The 19,533-nt window shown below is 46.9% G+C and overlaps 1 protein-coding gene across 1 annotated transcript in view; it reads left to right on the top strand.

Annotated features, from left to right (window-relative positions):
• The window catches only part of LOC122944600, a 565,582-nt gene that overhangs the window by 72,402 nt on the left and 473,647 nt on the right, over positions 1-19,533 (top strand). The window lies entirely within an intron of this gene.

The following is a 19,533-nucleotide window of genomic DNA, read 5'->3' as shown; positions in this document are numbered from 1 at the left end:
TTAATGATGTGAAGCAGTATCTTTTTACCTCTATACCTGTAGTAATGGCGGGGAACTTTAATGTCACTTTGTCATCGGGTGACCGGTCCTCGGGCAGGGCAGTGGTCAGAGACTCCAGAGTCTTAAGTAACATAATATCGCAGGCTGGCCTAAGTGATGTCTTCACATGGGGTGGCAGGAAGCCAAACTTCACATATTCTTGTGCTGACAGAAGCAGTAGAATTGACATGGCGTTTGTGAACCCCACAGAGACTGTTAGCGGGATAAGTGAGAAGGTCGTCCCCTACTCTGACCACCTGGCTTTGTTTTTTTGCTTGGGAGCCACTAGACGCTCTGATATTGGTAGAGGGCTATGGAGGCTTAATTCTAGCCTTCTGGATCATGTCTATGTCCAGGATTGTGTCCACTCTCTTTTCCAGGTTCAGCTTCAGAGAGTGGACTTTTATAACAACGTGGCCGACTGGTGGGAGGATGTCAAGGTGGAGATCAGATCCCTCTTACAGGGACTGTCAATTAAAAGAGGGAAGAGTAAGTATAGCCAGTATCTCAGGCTGCGGAAAGAATTGGAGTCACTGTATTCGGCGGGTGGGGATGAAAAACAAAAGATCGACCAACTGAAATCTGAGATAAGTCAGTATCAGTACAGCAGGTACACCTCCCTGGTTCTGGAACGGGATTATGGGACCTTAGGGGCTCCTGATCCCTTTGAGAATTGCAGGGAACGTGTGGCTAATAGATCGGTGGCAGGTCTCACTGACTCCCAGGGTGTTTTGCAGGAATCTCGGGAGGGTATCCTGGGGGTGGTGAGATCTTACTATGCTGGCTTATTTCAGAAGAAGGTTTTGGATAAAGAGAAGATGACTCAATTCTTGGAGGCAACTCCAGGTCCTGATACTAATGATGTGGACTTTTCTCCTTTGACAGCAGAATTAACGGTGGAGGAAGTTAAAGTGGCCATTGATCAGTTACATCTGAAGAAGGCACCAGGTCCAGATGGTATAACAGCAGAATTCTATAAGAAGTTCGTAGACCACTTGGCCCCAATCCTCGTGGACGTGTACAAAAATTGTCTAGAAAATCACCTGATGCCTCCGTCCATGAGGGTGTCCTCGCTAATTCTGCTGTCTAAAGGTAAGGAGCCTAGCGACATCAAGAACTGGAGGCCGATTGCCCTCTTGAATGTTGACAGGAAGATTCTGGCAAAAATCATGTTCTCTAGGTTAGTCTGTTTGTCCCGGGCACTGTTGGCAGGCTGTCAGTTTGGCACAGTAAAAGGGCGGAACATCTCTGGAGCAGTCATCTCGATAAGGGAGATGTTTGAGAGATGTAAAGCTCTGAGGTGTGGGAGATATGTTGTAGGTCTGGACCAGGCTAAAGCTTTTGACAGAGTGGATCACGAGTATCTATGGGCCACTTTGTCAAAGTACGGTATTCCAGGACAATTTGTAGATTGGCTGAAAACTTTATATTGTGAGGCGAAGAGCTTTCCTCTAATCAATGGTTGGCAAGGGGACACTTTTGAAGTAGAGGCAGGGGTGAGACAGGGTTGCCCTTTGAGTCCACTGCTGTATGTGTTTGCCTTGGACCCGTTCCTGAGGTCACTGCAGGAGTGCGATTTTCAGGGGGTGCCGGTCCCACACTGCTTGCCTTTGGAAGTAGTTGCCTATGCGGATGATGTGACTGTGGTGATATCTGAGCCTCGTGAGGTGCAGATGTTGTCTGCAGCCATCAGAAGCTACTCGGAGGCCTCGGGGTCTCTAGTCAACCTTGAGAAGAGTCAAGCTCTCTGGACTTTAAGTACTGATCCAGACTTTGATCTGCCACAATTTGCAAAGGCCTCCACCTATATTAAAATCCTTGGGGTCAAATTTGGGAGGGAAGATAATGCCAAACTAAATTGGGAAGAAAAGTTGGATTCCGGAAATGCAAAGGTTCAGCGATGGAAGAACTGGAGGCTGACCTATAGAGAAAGGGTTACTATGTTGAAGACTTACCTGGTCCCCGTCTTCTTGTATGTCTCTGTTGTCTTTCCTTTGCCAGAACCTTTCTCGGCTAGGCTCTTTAGCCTGTTCTTCCAACTTTTGTGGCGGAACAGGTTGAACCCAATAAAAAGAGGGATCACCTACCTACAGAGGAGAGAGGGTGGGCTGGATATGTTAAATCCAAGGGTGTTCTTTGACTCCATGTTTCTGAAAGTTAATTTTGGTTGCCTGGACTCAAACAGCAGCTCCCTGTGGGCGAACAGTGTCAGGGACTGGATATTGCCTTTTGCAGAGTCTTGGGTGCGAGGCGGCAGTCTCAAGAGGGGTCGGTTTACTCGTGGCTTCCTCCCCCAGTACCTGGAATATGGTCTAAAGTGTGTGAAGAAATGGGGAATAGACAAGGTGTATCTGGAGACTAAGACCAGGAAGGATCTCTATATAAAGATCTGTAGGGCCTTCTATAACTTGCAGCCAGCACTGAGAGACTGTACAACGGCCACCTTGCAGGAAAGTCTTAGGTTCCTCAACGGACCAAGGCTTCCTGCAAAGTTGTTTGACATTGCCTGGCTGTCATTCCATGGGAAGCTTTTTGTCAGAGGCAATTTAAAGTTCCTGAGTGTTCTAGATCGCATGTGTCCCTTGGGCTGTCAGCAGGAGGAGACTATGGAACATTTTATAACCGAGTGCTGGGGAGGGCGACAGATATGGCAGGAGATAGCCAGCAAGCTAAAAATCCCAAGGCTGCAGTCTCTGACCTACCCAGACATTGTATATGGTGTGACATCACAGGTAGCTGACATTGACCGGGGGACCTTGCATTTGATTATTACCATCGTTAAATACTATCACTGGCAGACAAGAACAAGAGTGTCCATCCATAGTGAGCCCTTCAATCATGAGAAAGCCGTAAACCTCATCCTGTCGGAGCTAAGGTGGGTCAGGTCTATAGAAGTTAGGAGAAAGGGCGAGAATGAAAAATTATGGAAGAATGTATATTTGGAGTAATTTCTGGTTCATGTATCCTGGAATTATGTTTATTTATTCATCTTTTCTCCCATTTATTTGCAATGGACTCTTAAGTTAAAGTTATTATAAACTTATTATTTTGATGATATGTATGATTTCAGTTCAATAATCGTTTGTTCATTCTCATTTCGGAATGTACTATTGTATTTTTGCTTGTTTTATACTAATAAAAATTGCCTCCTATGTACAAGAATATAACTACTATAATACTGCTCCTATGTACAAGAATATAACTACTATAATACTGCTCCTATGTACAGGAATATAACTACTATAATACTGCCTCCTATGTACAAGAATATAACTACTGTCACGAACCGGCAGGACAGGTAGTGGATCCTCTGGACCAGAGAGGCGATGGCGCGGGTTGTACTAAAGGACCGGTTCTAAGCAGTTACTGGTCTTCACCAGAGCCCGCCGCAAGGCAGGATGGATTTTCTGCGGCGGTAACTACCGGGTCGTATCCCCTAGTAACAACTCAACCTCTCTGGCAGCTGATAAGGCGTGGTACACAGGGAGAAGGCAAGAGCGTAGTCGGACGTAGCAGAGGTCAGGGCAGGCGGCAAAGGTTCAAAGGCGAGTAGACGGTAGCAACGGGTTTGGCAACAGGCAAGGCAAACAAACACACTGGAACGCTTTCTCTGAGGCACAAGGCACAAAGATCCGGCAGGAAGCTGTGGGAGGAGAAGGTATAAATGGGCAGTGCACAGGTGCAGCCTAATTAAGTCAGCACTGCCTCTCACAAACCTTAACCCTTAATATCCCTTTTGGACCAGGCACCAATCACTGGTGCACTGGCCCTTTGAATCTAAGAGTCCCGGCGCACGCGCGCCCTAGAGAGCGAGGACGCACATGCCGAGACACTGGAGTGCTGCCTGGGGGCATACGCTGTGAGCGCTCCGCGGCCAGCAGGGGACCCGGAGCGCTCAGCGTAACAGTACCCCCCCCCTTTGGTCTCCCTCTCTTTTTGGTACCGAAGAACTTGCGGATGAGACTGCGGTCCAGGATGTTCTCCTCCGGCTCCCATGACCTCTCCTCAGGACCGCAGCCCTCCCAGTCGACCAAAAAAAATCTTTTTCCCCGGGAGATCTTGGTCGCCAAGATCTCCTTGACAGAGAATATATCGGAGGTACCGGCGACAGGGGTGGGAGAAACAAGCTTGGGAGAAAAACGGTTAAAGACAGCAGGTTTAAGAAGGGAGACATGGAAGGAGTTATGGATTCGGAGGGAGGGAGGAAGATGGAGCTGATAAGAAACTTGATTGATACGACTCTTGATTTTATAGGGTCCCAAGAAACGAGGGCCCAACTTGTAACTTGGGACCCTAAATCGGATGTACCTAGAGGAGAGCCACACCTTGTCACCCGGGCGAAATTCCGGAGGAGATCTGCGTCTCTTGTCAGCTTGAACCTTCATACGGGCGGAAGCCTTGAGGAGAGCAGCGTGGGTTTCTCGCCAGATGGAGGAAAAATCCTGTACAAGACTGTCCACGGCAGGTACAGAAGAAGGAGTGGGAGACTGCGGCAGAGGTGGAAGAGGATGACGGCCAAAAACTACAAAGAAAGGAGACTTGTTAGAGGCAGAGGATTGTTTGTAGTTGTAGGAGAACTCCGCCCAGGGAAGTAGATCAGCCCAGTCGTCATGGCGTGAGGATACAAAGTGACGCAGATAGTCACCCAAAATTTGGTTCACCCGTTCTACTTGGCCGTTAGACTGAGGATGGTACGAAGAAGAAAAGTCCAATTTGATCCCGAGCTGAGCACATAGAGCCCTCCAGAATTTGGAGACGAATTGTACCCCACGATCCGAGACAATATGTTTGGGAAGGCCATGGAGACGGAAGATGTGTTGAAAAAATTGTTTGGCCAACATGGGTGCAGAGGGTAGACCGGGCAGGGGTACAAAGTGAGCCATCTTGGAAAAGCGATCCACCACGACCCAAATAACAGACTTGCCATGGGAGGAGGGAAGATCAGTAATAAAGTCCATGGCGATGTGAGACCAGGGAACTTCAGGAACGGGTAGAGGCAAGAGGAGACCCGCTGGTTTCTGGCGAGGCGATTTATCCCGGGCGCAAATCATACAGGCCTGGACGAAGTCCGAGACATCTTTCTCTAGAGAAGACCACCAGTACCTTTGGGAGATTAGTTGGAGAGACTTTTGCACCCCTGGATGACCGGCAAAAGGGGAGGCGTGGCCCCACTTGAGAATCCGCAGCCGCTGACGTGGAGGTACGTAGGATTTGCCAGGAGGAAGAAGGCGCAGGTCCACGGGAGCGACTGTTATAAGGCGTTCTGGAGGGATAATATATCGAGGAGTTAACTCGTCGCCCACCACATCAGAGGAGCGAGACAGAGCATCTGCCCTAATGTTCTTACAAGCCGGACGGAAATGGATCTCAAAATTAAAGCGGGCGAAGAACAGAGACCAACGAGCCTGACGGGGATTTAATCTCTGAGCAGACTGGAGATAAGCCAGGTTCTTGTGGTCCGTGAAGATGTACACAGGATGTGTGGCGCCCTCGAGTAAATGTCTCCATTCCTCCAGTGCCAATTTAATAGCCAGCAGTTCCCTGTCCCCAATGGAGTAATTTCTCTCTGCGGGAGAGAATGTTTTGGAAAAGAAGCCACAAGTAGAAATCTTGCCCCGGGAAGACTTCTGGGTGAGGACAGCTCCGGCTCCCACCGAGGAGGCATCCACTTCAAGAGAGAAAGGCTTGGTGGAATCTGGTCTAGAGAGAACGGGTGCAGAGGCAAAGGCGCATTTCAGGGACTGGAAGGCTGCCTCGGCTTGGGAAGGCCAGGATTTGGGGTTAGCTCCTTTTCTTGTGAGGGCCACGATAGGAGCTACCAGAGTGGAATAGTGAGGGATGAATTGCCTGTAGTAATTCGCAAAGCCCAGAAATCTTTGTATGGCTCGGAGACCAGAGGGGCGTGGCCAATCCAGTACCGCCGAGAGCTTGGCTGGGTCCATTTGAAGTCCTTGGGCAGAGATAATGTAACCCAGGAAAGGCAGGGAGGTCCGTTCAAAAAGACATTTTTCAAGTTTAGCGTACAGGCGATTTCTCCTAAGACGAGTAAGAACTTGTTGCACATGGACCCTGTGTTGATCCAAATTGGAGGAAAAGATCAGGATATCATCCAGGTATACGACCACGCAGGTGTAAAGTAAGTCCCTGAAAATATCATTAACGAATTCCTGAAAGACAGCAGGTGCGTTGCAGAGGCCGAAGGGCATCACCAAATACTCAAAATGGCCGTCCCTTGTGTTAAAGGCGGTCTTCCATTCGTCTCCCTCACGGATACGGATCAGATTATAGGCCCCTCGAAGGTCCAATTTAGTGAAGATCTTAGCCCCTCGGAGACGATCAAATAGCTCAGAGATTAGAGGCAGAGGGTAACGGTTCTTGATGGTAATTTTATTAAGACCTCTGTAGTCAATGCAGGGGCGGAGGGAGCCGTCTTTTTTTGTCACGAAGAAAAAACCGGCCCCAGCAGGAGAAGAAGATTTTCTTATGAATCCTCTCTGTAGGTTCTCACCTATATAGTCGGACATGGCAAGAGTCTCAGGAGGTGAGAGAGGATAAATTCTGCCCCGAGGTGGAGTAGAACCGGGTATCAGGTCGATCGGGCAATCATAGGATCGGTGAGGAGGAAGGACCTCAGCTTGTTTCTTGCAGAAGACATCCGCGAAGGAATGGTATGGCTTGGGCAGCCCAGAAGGCGGAGAAACTTGCGGGTTCTGTTTGACCAGAGCAGGCTTGAGACAGCGGTCCGAACAGGAGGAACCCCAACGCAGGATCTCACCGGTGGACCAATTCAGGATAGGACTATGACGTTGAAGCCACGGCAGACCCAGGAGGAGTTCGGAGGAACAAAAGGGAAGGACAAAGAACTCTATAGTCTCGGTATGAAATATTCCGATGTCCATCTGCAGAGGCTGGGTACGGAACTGCACGGTGGCAGAGAGTCTCTCACCGTTAACAGTAGAGATGAAAAACGGCTTGGGTAGACGGATTACTGGAATACGGTACTTGTCAACCAAGGAGGCGTGGATGAAGTTGCCAGCTGAACCGGAATCCAAGAAGGCGGCTGCGGAGAAAGAGGACTTGGAAGAGATGATCAACTGCACGGGTATGATGAGACGTGGAGAGGAAGAATCCACACCTAGCAACGCCTCTCCCACGTTTACTAGGTGCGAGCGTTTCCCGAACGCGGTGGACGGAGAGGACAATCTCTAAGGAAGTGCTCGGTACTGGCACAGTACAGACACAGGTTCTCGTTTCTGCGGCGGCTTCGTTCTTGCGGAGTCAGGCGTGACCGATCCACCTGCATGGCTTCCACGGCGGAAAGCCCAGTAGCGGGTTGAGGTGGACGCAGAAAAACAGGAGCCAGACGAGGAAAGCGTCTAGGACGAGCTTTTTCCTTTTCAAGGAGGAGTTCCTCTTGTCTTTCGGCGAAACGTTTGTCTATCCTAGTGGCCAGCAAGATGAGGTCACTAAGAGTGGAAGGAAGCTCACGTGCAGCCAGAACGTCCTTTACTTCACTATTAAGTCCCTTCTTGAAGGTGGCGCAAAGGGCTTCATTGTTCCAGTTCAGCTCAGAGGCCAGGGTGCGGAACTGAATGGCATAGTCACCCACGGAAGAACCTCCTTGGGTCAAATTTAGTAAGGCAGTCTCTGCGGAGGTAACCCGGGCAGGCTCCTCAAAAACATTCCGGAACTCTAGGCAGAAGCTCTGGACGGAAGCGGTGGCAGGATCTGCGCGGTCCCATAGTGGTGTAGCCCAGGCCAGGGCCTTCCCGGACAGCAAACTGAGAATAAAGGCTACCTTGGCTCGCTCAGAAGGAAACTGGTCGGACAGAAGCTCGAGGTGGAGAGAGCACTGCGACAAGAACCCACGGCACTGCTTAGGATCTCCGTCATATTTGTCTGGTAGGGACAAACGGATTCTGGAACCGGTGGCAACTGCAGGCGGAGGTGACGCGGCAGGAGCCGACGGAGGAGCTGGCTGTGGCTGAGAAGGCAGGAGCTGCTGCAACATAGCGGTCAGCTGGGCCAGCTGTTGACCCTGCTGGGCCACAACAGTGGTGAGGTCCGCTAGGCTTGGCAGGGGAACATCAGCGGGATCCATGGCCGGATCTTACTGTCACGAACCGGCAGGACAGGTAGTGGATCCTCTGGACCAGAGAGGCGATGGCGCGGGTTGTACTAGAGGACCGGTTCTAAGCAGTTACTGGTCTTCACCAGAGCCCGCCGCAAGGCAGGATGGATTTTCTGCGGCGGTAACTACCAGGTCGTATCCCCTAGTAACAACTCAACCTCTCTGGCAGCTGATAAGGCGTGGTACACAGGGAGAAGGCAAGAGCGTAGTCGGACGTAGCAGAGGTCAGGGCAGGCGGCAAAGGTTCAAAGGCGAGTAGACGGTAGCAACGGGTTTGGCAACAGGCAAGGCAAACAAACACACTGGAACGCTTTCTCTGAGGCACAAGGCACAAAGATCCGGCAGGAAGCTGTGGGAGGAGAAGGTATAAATGGGCAGTGCACAGGTGCAGCCTAATTAAGTCAGCACTGCCTCTCACAAACCTTAACCCTTAATATCCCTTTTGGACCAGGCACCAATCACTGGTGCACTGGCCCTTTGAATCTAAGAGTCCCGGCGCACGCGCGCCCTAGAGAGCGAGGACGCACATGCCGAGACACTGGAGTGCTGCCTGGGGGCATACGCTGTGAGCGCTCCGCGGCCAGCAGGGGACCCGGAGCGCTCAGCGTAACAACTACTATAATACTGCTCCTATGTACAAGAATATAACTGCTATAATACTGCTCCTATGTACAAGAATATAACTACTATAATACTGCCTTCTATGTACAAGAATATAACTGCTATAATACTGCTCCTATGTACAAGAATATAACTACTATAATACTGCTCCTATGTACAAGAATATAACTACTATAATACTGCTCCTATGTACAAGAATATAACTACTATAATACTGCCTCCTACGTACAAGAATATAACTACTATAATACTGCTCCTATGTACAAGAATATAACTACTATAATACTGCTCCTATGTACAAGAGTATAACTACTATAATACTGCCTCCTATGTACAAGAATATAACTGCTATAATACTGCCCCCTATGTACAAGAATATAACTACTATAATACTGCCTCCTACGTACAAGAATATAACTACTATAATACTGCCTCCTACGTACAAGAATATAACTACTATAATACTACTCCTATGTACAAGAATATAACTACTATAATACTGCCTCCTATGTACAAGAATATAACTACTATAATGCTGCTCCTATGTACAAGAATATAACTACTATAATACTGCCTCCTATGTACAGGAATATAACTACTATAATACTGCCCCCTATGTACAAGAATATAACTACTATAATACTGCCCCTATGTACAAGAATATAACTACTATAATACTGCTCCTATGTAAAAGAATATAACTACTATAATACTGCTCCTATGTACAAGGATATAACTACTATAATACTGCTACTATGTACAAGAATATAACTACTATAATACTGCTCCTATGTCCAAGAATATAACTACTATAATACTGCTCCATGTACAAGAATATAACTACTATAATACTGCCCCTATGTACAAGAATATAACTACTATAATACTGCTCCTATGTACAAGAATATAACTACTATAATACTGCCTCCTATGTGCAAGAATATAACTGCTATAATACTGCCCCCTATGTACAAGAATATAACTACTATAATACTGCCTCCTACGTACAAGAATATAACTACTATAATACTGCCTCCTACGTACAAGAATATAACTACTATAATACTGCCTCCTACGTACAAGAATATAACTACTATAATACTGCTCCTATGTACAAGAATATAACTACTATAATACTGCTCCTATATACAAGAATATAACTACTATAATACTGCTCCTATATACAAGAATATAACTACTATAATACTGCTCCTATGTACAAGAATATAACTACTATAATACTGCTCCTATGTCTAAGAATATAACTGCTATAATACTGCTCCTATGTACAGGAATATAACTACTATAATACTGCTCCTATGTACAAGAATATAACTACTATAATACTGCTCCTATGTACAAGAATATAACTACTATAATACTGCTCCTATGTACAAGAATATAACTACTATAATACTGCCCCTATGTACAAGAATATAACTACTATAATACTGCCTCCTATGTACAAGAATATAACTACTATAATACTGCTCCTATGCACAAGAATATGACTACTATAATACTGCTCCTATGTACAGGAATATAACTACTATAATACTGCTCCTATGCACAAGAATATAACTACTATAATACTGCTCCTTATATGGAAACATACAAGAAATATTGAGGCAGCACAAATTGGGAAATAATATTTAATTTCTATTAAGTTTTTGCTGTGTTTTGTAGCGTAAATCATCTGACTCCAGCATTATGTGACCAAAACCTTCAAATACATACAGGACCTGTTATTGTAGAAGGACCTGTGATCACATGACCATATCTGTGCAGGTCCTCAAGCCAATGAGCATGACTGCACAATTCCACAGAGTGTAAGCAGATGGGTGTCAGTGTCTGGGCCGTGGATTTGTTTCTGGGGTGCAGTCTGCAGTGACTGTGAAGGGCACCTGGTGGATTCGCGTGTCTGGCGGCGGGGTCTGTCTGCATGACTCATAACTTCTGAGAATCGTAGAATCAGAGGAGGTGAGGGCCATTAACACATTCACTTCCATGGACCAGCCGTGATGTCCCAGTCACCATCGCCTTGGAAGGACCCCGCAGAACACCTGAAGATGCCTTTTTTTAAAGTTCCAGTGAAGGATTAACCCTGTGTGCACCACCTGCTCTGGATGACTCCGTTTTTATGCACAGCTGCTAGTAGTGAAAGGGTTAACTGAACCTGAGCCGAGGGATACGATCTACTGTTACATTGTAACATTCTTAGCTCCTAAAAGCCAACGCCTGCGGGAGAGCTGCGTACCCAAGACGACAGGTCACTGGATACACCGCCCAGCAGACTGTATCACACAGGAGAGGATGAGATACACCGCCCAGCAGACTGTATCACACAGGAGAGGATGAGATACACCGCCCAGCAGACTGTATCACACAGGAGAGGATGAGATACACCGCCCAGCAGACTGTATCACACAGGAGAGGATGAAATACACCGCCCAGCAGACTGTATCACACAGGAGAGGATGAGATACACCGCCCAGCAGACTGTATCACACAGGAGAGGATGAGATACACCGCCCAGCAGACTGTATCACACAGGAGAGGATGAGATACACCGCCCAGCAGACTGTATCACACAGGAGAGGATGAGATACACCGCCCAGCAGACTGTATCACACAGGAGAGGATGAGATACACCGCCCAGCAGACTGTATCACACAGGAGAGGATGAGATACACCGCCCAGCAGACTGTATCACACAGGAGAGGATGAGATACACCGCCCAGCAGACTGTATCACACAGGAGAGGATGAGATACACCGCCCAGCAGACTGTATCACACAGGAGAGGATGAGATACACCGCCCAGCAGACTGTATCACACAGGAGAGGATGAGATACACCGCCCAGCAGACAGTATCACACAGGAGAGGATGAGATACACCGCCCAGCAGACAGTATCACACAGGAGAGGATGAGATACACCGCCCAGCAGACAGTATCACACAGGATAGGATTAGATACACGGCTCAGCAGACAGTATCACACATAAGATTAGATACACCGCACAACAGACTGTATCACACAGGGGGGGATTAGATACACAGCTTAGCAGACAGTATCACACAGCACAGTATTAGATACACAGCTCAGCAGACAGTATCACACAGGACAGGATTAGATACACAGCTCAGCAGACTGTATCACACAGGATAGGATTAGATACACAGCTCAGCAGACAGTATCACACAGGATAGGATTAGATGCACAGCTCAGCAGATAGTTTCACACAGGATAGGATTAGATACACAGCTCAGCAGACAGTATCACACAGGATAGGATTAGATACACAGCTCAGCAGACAGTATCACACAGGATAGGATTAGATACACAGCTCAGCAGACAGTATCACACAGGATAGGATTAGATACACAGCTCAGCAGACAGTATCACACAGGATGGGATTAGATACACAGCTCAGCAGACAGTATCACACAGGATAGGATTAGATACACAGCTCAGCAGACAGTATCACACAGGATAGGATTAGATACACAGCTCAGCAGACAGTATCACACAGGATAGGATTAGATACACAGCTCAGCAGACAGTATCACACAGGAGAGGATTAGATACACAGCTCAGCAGTCAGTATCACACAGGAGAGGATTAGATACACAGCTCAGCAGACAGTATCACACAGGACAGGATTAGATACACAGCTCAGCAGACAGTATCACACAGGATAGGATTAGATACACAGCTCAGCAGACAGTATCACACAGGATAGGATTAGATACACAGCTCAGCAGACTGTATCACACAGGATAGGATTAGATACACAGCTCAGCAGACAGTATCACACAGGATAGGATTAGATACACAGCTCAGCAGATAGTATCACACAGGATAGGATTAGATACACAGCTCAGCAGACTGTATCACACAGGATAGGATTAGATACACCGCTCAGCAGACAGTATCACACAGGATAGGATTAGATACACAGCTTAGCAGACAGTATCACACAGGATAGGATTAGATACACAGCTCAGCAGACAGTATCACACAGGACAGGATTATATACACAGCTCAGCAGACAGTATCACACAGGAGAGGATTAGATACACAGCTCAGCAGACAGTATCACACAGGAGAGGATTAGATACACAGCTCAGCAGACAGTATCACACAGGAGAGGATTAGATACACAGCTCAGCAGACAGTATCACACAGGAGAGGATTAGATACACAGCTCAGCAGACAGTATCACACAGGATAGGATTAGATACACAGCTCAGCAGACAGTATCACACAGGATAGGATTAGATACACAGCTCAGCAGACAGTATCACACAGCACAGTATTATATACACAGCTCAGCAGACAGTATCACACAGGATAGGATTAGATACACAGCTCAGCAGACTGTATCACACAGGATAGGATTAGATACACAGCTCAGCAGACTGTATCACACATGATGGGATTAGATACACAGCTCAGCAGACAGTATCACACAGGATAGGATTAGATACACAGCTCAGCAGACTGTATCACACATGATGGGATTAGATACACAGCTCAGCAGACAGTATCACACAGGATAGGATTAGATACACAGCTCAGCAGACAGTATCACTCATGATAGGATTAGATACACAGCTCAGCAGATAGTATCACACAGGATAGGATTAGATACACAGCTCAGCAGACTGTATCACACAGGATAGGATTAGATACACCGCTCAGCAGACAGTATCACACAGGATAGGATTAGATACACAGCTTAGCAGACGGTATCACACAGGATAGGATTAGATACACAGCTCAGCAGACAGTATCACACAGGACAGGATTAGATACACAGCTCAGCAGACAGTATCACACAGGACAGGATTAGATACACAGCTCAGCAGACAGTATCACACAGGACAGGATTAGATACACAGCTCAGCAGACAGTATCACACAGGACAGGATTAGATACACAGCTCAGCAGACAGTATCACACTGGATAGGATTAGATACACAGCTCAGCAGACAGTATCACACAGGATAGGATTAGATACACAGCTCAGCAGACTGTATCACACAGGATAGGATTAGATACACAGCTCAGCAGACTGTATCACACAGGATAGGATTAGATACACAGCTCAGCAGACTGTATCACACATGATGGGATTAGATACACAGCTCAGCAGACAGTATCACACAGGATAGGATTAGATACACAGCTCAGCAGACAGTATCACACAGGATAGGATTAGATACACAGCTCAGCAGACAGTATCACACAGGATAGGATTAGATACACAGCTCAGCAGGCTGTATCACACAGGATAGGATTAGATACTCAGCTCAGCAGACAGTATCACACAGGACAGTATTAGATACACAGCTCAGCAGACAGTATCACACAGGATAGGATTAGATACACAGCTCAGCAGACAGTATCACACATGATGGGATTAGATACACAGCTCAGCAGACTGTATCACACAGGATAGGATTAGATACTCAGCTCAGCAGACAGTATCACACAGGAGAGGATTAGATACATAGCTCAGCAGACAGTATCACACAGGACAGTATTAGATACATAGCTCAGCAGACAGTATCACACAGGAGAGGATTAGATACTCAGCTCAGCAGACAGTATCACACAGGATAGGATTAGATACACAGCTCAGCAGACAGTACCACACAGGACAGGATTAGATACTCAGCTCAGCAGACAGTATCACACAGGGCAGGATTAGATACACAGCTCTGCAGACAGTATCACACAGGATAGGATTAGATACACAGCTCAGCAGACTGTATCACACAGGACAGGATTAGATACTCAGCTCAGCAGACAGTATCACACAGGACAGGATTAGATACTCAGCTCAGCAGACAGTATCACACAGGGCAGGATTAGATACACAGCTCTGCAGACAGTATCACACAGGATAGGATTAGATACACAGCTCAGCAGACTGTATCACACAGGATAGGATTAGATACACAGCTCAGCAGACAGTATCACACAGGACAGGATTAGATACACAGCTCAGCAGACAGTATCACTCATGATAGGATTAGATACACAGCTCAGCAGACAGTATCACACATGATGGGATTAGATACACAGCTCAGCAGACAGTATCACACAGGACAGGATTAGATACACAGCTCAGCAGACAGTATCACACAGGATAGGATTAGATACACAGCTCAGCAGACAGTATCACACATGATGGGATTAGATACACAGCTTAGCAGACAGTATCACACAGGATAGGATTAGATACACAGCTCAGCAGACAGTATCACACAGGATAGGATTAGATACACTGCTCCGCAGACAGTATCACACAGGATAGGATTAGATACACCAATCAGCAGACTATATCACTCATGATAGGATTAGATACACAGCTCAGCAGACAGTATCACACAGGATAGGATTAGATACACAGCTCAGCAGACAGTATCACACAGGACAGGATTAGATACACAGCTCAGCAGACAGTATCACACAGGAGAGGATTAGATACACAGCTCAGCAGACAGTATCACACAGGATGGGATTAGATACACAGCTCAGCAGACAGTATCACACAGGATGGGATTAGATACACGGCTCAGCAGACAGTATCACACAGGAGAGGATTAGATACACAGCTCAGCAGACAGTATCACACAGGATAGGATTAGATACACAGCTCAGCAGACAGTATCACACAGTATAGGATTAGATACACAGCTCAGCAGACAGTATCACACAGGACAGGATTAGATACACAGCTCAGCAGACAGTATCACACAGGATAGGATTAGGTACACAGCTCAGCAGACAGTATCACACAGGATAGGATTAGATACACAGCTCAGCAGACAGTATCACACAGGATAGGATTAGATACACAGCTCAGCAGACAGTATCACACAGGACAGGATTAGATACACAGCTCAGCAGACAGTATCACACAGGATAGGATTAGATACACAGCTCAGCAGACAGTATCACACAGGATAGGATTAGATACACAGCTCAGCAGACAGTATCACACAGGAGAGGATTAGATACACAGCTCAGCAGACAGTATCACACAGGAGAGGATTAGATACACAGCTCAGTAGACAGTATCACACAGGACAGGATTAGATACACAGCTCAGCAGACAGTATCACACAGGAGAGGATTAGATACACAGCTCAGCAGACAGTATCACACAGGAGAGGATTAGATACACAGCTCAGCAGACTGTATCACACAGGATAGGATTAGGTACACAGCTCAGCAGACAGTATCACACAGGATAGGATTAGATACACAGCTCAGCAGACAGTATCACACAGGAGAGGATTAGATACACAGCTCAGCAGACAGTATCACATATGATGGGATTAGATACACAGCTCAGCAGACAGTATCACACAGGATAGGATTAGATACAGGGCTGTTATTGGTCGCTATGGTCTGTAAAGGCGTTTGTCATTGAGCTGTTCCTTTGTATTTCAGTTCCTTGCTGTTTCTAAGCTCTCTGCTTGCTGTCAGGGAACAGAGGAAGGTCTTCTGTGAAGCTTTGGCTCAGAGACGTCGTGCAGCTTTCCGGACACCATGTTGGTCGGCGCTCTGCGGCCGCTCTTCGGTCGCGCTCTATAGGGCGCAGTTCAGACGTCGTTCCGCACATTCACTACACAAGCGCCGCCGTCAGATCGCAAAGCAAATTCTGTTCCTCAATGGCAGAAGATTAACCCCCGCTGCTCAGTGACGGCGCGCCTTAGAGGGTCCACATGAAATCCGTGAGGGCCGAGTATCTACACGTCACCGATCCCACCTTACACATGACAGCGGGGCGGTGACAGACAGGCGGCTGACAGCTACACGGATACAGGCGGTGGGTGTGGGGACGGCTCCACACCACACGGGGTTAATACATCCTAGGAACTGGAAAAACTGCATTTTCTTTGTTTATGACAGCGCTCCCACGGGACTGACCCGCAGAGCTGACGCTTCATCCATCTGAGGCACCAACCAATATTCCGGCACTGGCCGCAGTGACCCACAGAGCTGACGCTCATTACACAGCCGAACACTCCCGGGCTGCAGAGCTGACAATCTGATCTGAGAGGAGGACGAGAGCTTCACCCGACGTCCATTGAGGAACCACAACTCCCAAGGAACAAAGGTAAAGCACATAGGTGCAGTACATGATGGGGGCTGTAGTACTCAGTGCTTCTCTGAGACCGTATCACACATAGGATTAGATACACAGCTCAGCAGACAGTATCACACAGGATAGGATTAGATACACAGCTCAGCAGGCAGTATCACACAGGATAGGATTAGATACACAGCTCAGCAGACAGTATCACACAGGATCGGATTAGATACACAGCTCAGCAGACAGTATCACACAGGATAGGATTAGATACACAGCTCAGCAGGCAGTATCACACAGGATAGGATTAGATACACAGCTCAGCATACAGTATCACACAGGATAGGATTAGATACACAGCTCAGCAGACAGTATCACACAGGATAGGATTAGATACACAGCTCAGCAGGCAGTATCACACAGGATAGGATTAGATACACAGCTCAGCATACAGTATCACACAGGATAGGATTAGATACACAGCTCAGCAGACTGTATCACACAGGATAGGATTAGATACACAGCTCAGCAGACAGTATCACACAGGATAGGATTAGATACACAGCTCTGCAGACAGTATCACACAGGATAGGATTAGATACACAGCTCAGCAGACAGTATCACACAGGATAGGATTAGATACACAGCTCAGCAGACAGTATCACACAGGATAGGATTAGATACACAGCTCAGCAGACAGTATCACACAGGATAGGATTAGATACACAGCTCTGCAGGACAGTATCACACAGGATAGGATTAGATACACAGCTCAGCAGACAGTATCACACAGGATAGGATTAGATACACAGCTCAGCAGACAGTATCACACAGGATAGGATTAGATACACAGCTCAGCAGACAGTATCACACAGGATAGGATTAGATACACAGCTCAGCAGACAGTATCACACAGGATAGGATTAGATACACAGCTCAGCAGACAGTATCACACAGGAGAGGATTAGATACACAGCTCAGCAGACAGTATCACACAGGATAGGATTAGATACACAGCTCAGCAGACAGTATCACACAGGATAGGATTAGATACACAGCTCAGCAGACAGTATCACACAGGATAGGATTAGATACACAGCTCAGCAGACAGTATCACACAGGATAGGATTAGATACACAGCTCAGCAGACAGTATCACACAGGATAGGATTAGATACACAGCTCAGCAGACAGTATCACACAGGATAGGATTAGATACACAGCTCAGCAGACAGTATCACACAGGATAGGATTAGATACACAGCTCAGCAGACAGTATCACACAGGATAGGATTAGATACACAGCTCAGCAGACAGTATCACACAGGATAGGATTAGATACACAGCTCAGCAGACAGTATCACACAGGATAGGATTAGATACACAGCTCAGCAGACTGTATCACACAGGATAGGATTAGATACACAGCTCAGCAGACAGTATCACACAGGATAGGATTAGATACACAGCTCAGCAGACATGTATCACACAGGATAGGATTAGATACACAGCTCAGCAGACAGTATCACACAGGATAGGATTAGATACACAGCTCAGCAGACAGTATCACACAGGATAGGATTAGATACACAGCTCAGCAGACAGTATCACACAGGATAGGATTAGATACACAGCTCAGCAGACAGTATCACACAGGATAGGATTAGATACACAGCTCAGCAGACAGTATCACACAGGATAGGATTAGATACACAGCTCAGCAGACTGTATCACACAGGATAGGATTAGATACACAGCTCAGCAGACAGTATCACACAGGACAGGATTAGATACACAGCTCAGCAGACTGTATCACACAGGATAGGATTAGATACACTAGCTCAGCAGACAGTATCACACAGGATAGGATTAGATACACAGCTCAGCAGACAGTATCACACAGGATAGGATTAGATACACAGCTCAGCAGACTGTATCACACAGGATAGGATTAGATACACAGCTCAGCAGACAGTATCACACAGGAGAGGATTAGATACACAGCTCAGCAGACAGTATCACACAGGAGAGGATTAGATACACAGCTCAGCAGACAGTATCACACAGGATAGGATTAGATACACAGCTCAGCAGACTGTATCACACAGGATAGGATTAGATACACAGCTCAGCAGACAGTATCACACAGGACAGGATTAGATACACAGCTCAGCAGGCAGTATCACACAGGACAGGATTAGATACACAGCTCAGCAGACTGTATCACACAGGATAGGATTAGATACACAGCTCAGCAGACAGTATCACACAGGAGAGGATTAGATACACAGCTCAGCAGACAGTATCACACAGGATAGGATTAGATACACAGCTCAGCAGACAGTATCACACAGGAGAGGATTAGATACACAGCTCAGCAGACTGTATCACACAGGATAGGATTAGATACACAGCGCAGCAGACAGTATCACACAGGAGAGGATTAGATACACAGCTCAGCAGGCAGTATCACACAGGAGAGGATTAGATACACAGCTCAGCAGACAGTATCACACAGGACAGGATTAGATACACAGCTCAGCAGGCAGTATCACACAGGATAGGATTAGATACATGGCTCAGCAGACAGTATCACACAGGATAGGATTAGATACACGGCTCAGCAGACAG

This window comes from Bufo gargarizans, chromosome 8 (genome assembly GCF_014858855.1).
Source record: "Bufo gargarizans isolate SCDJY-AF-19 chromosome 8, ASM1485885v1, whole genome shotgun sequence".
Taxonomy (NCBI): Eukaryota; Metazoa; Chordata; class Amphibia; order Anura; family Bufonidae; genus Bufo; species Bufo gargarizans.
This window is presented reverse-complemented; position numbering and strand designations above follow the sequence as displayed.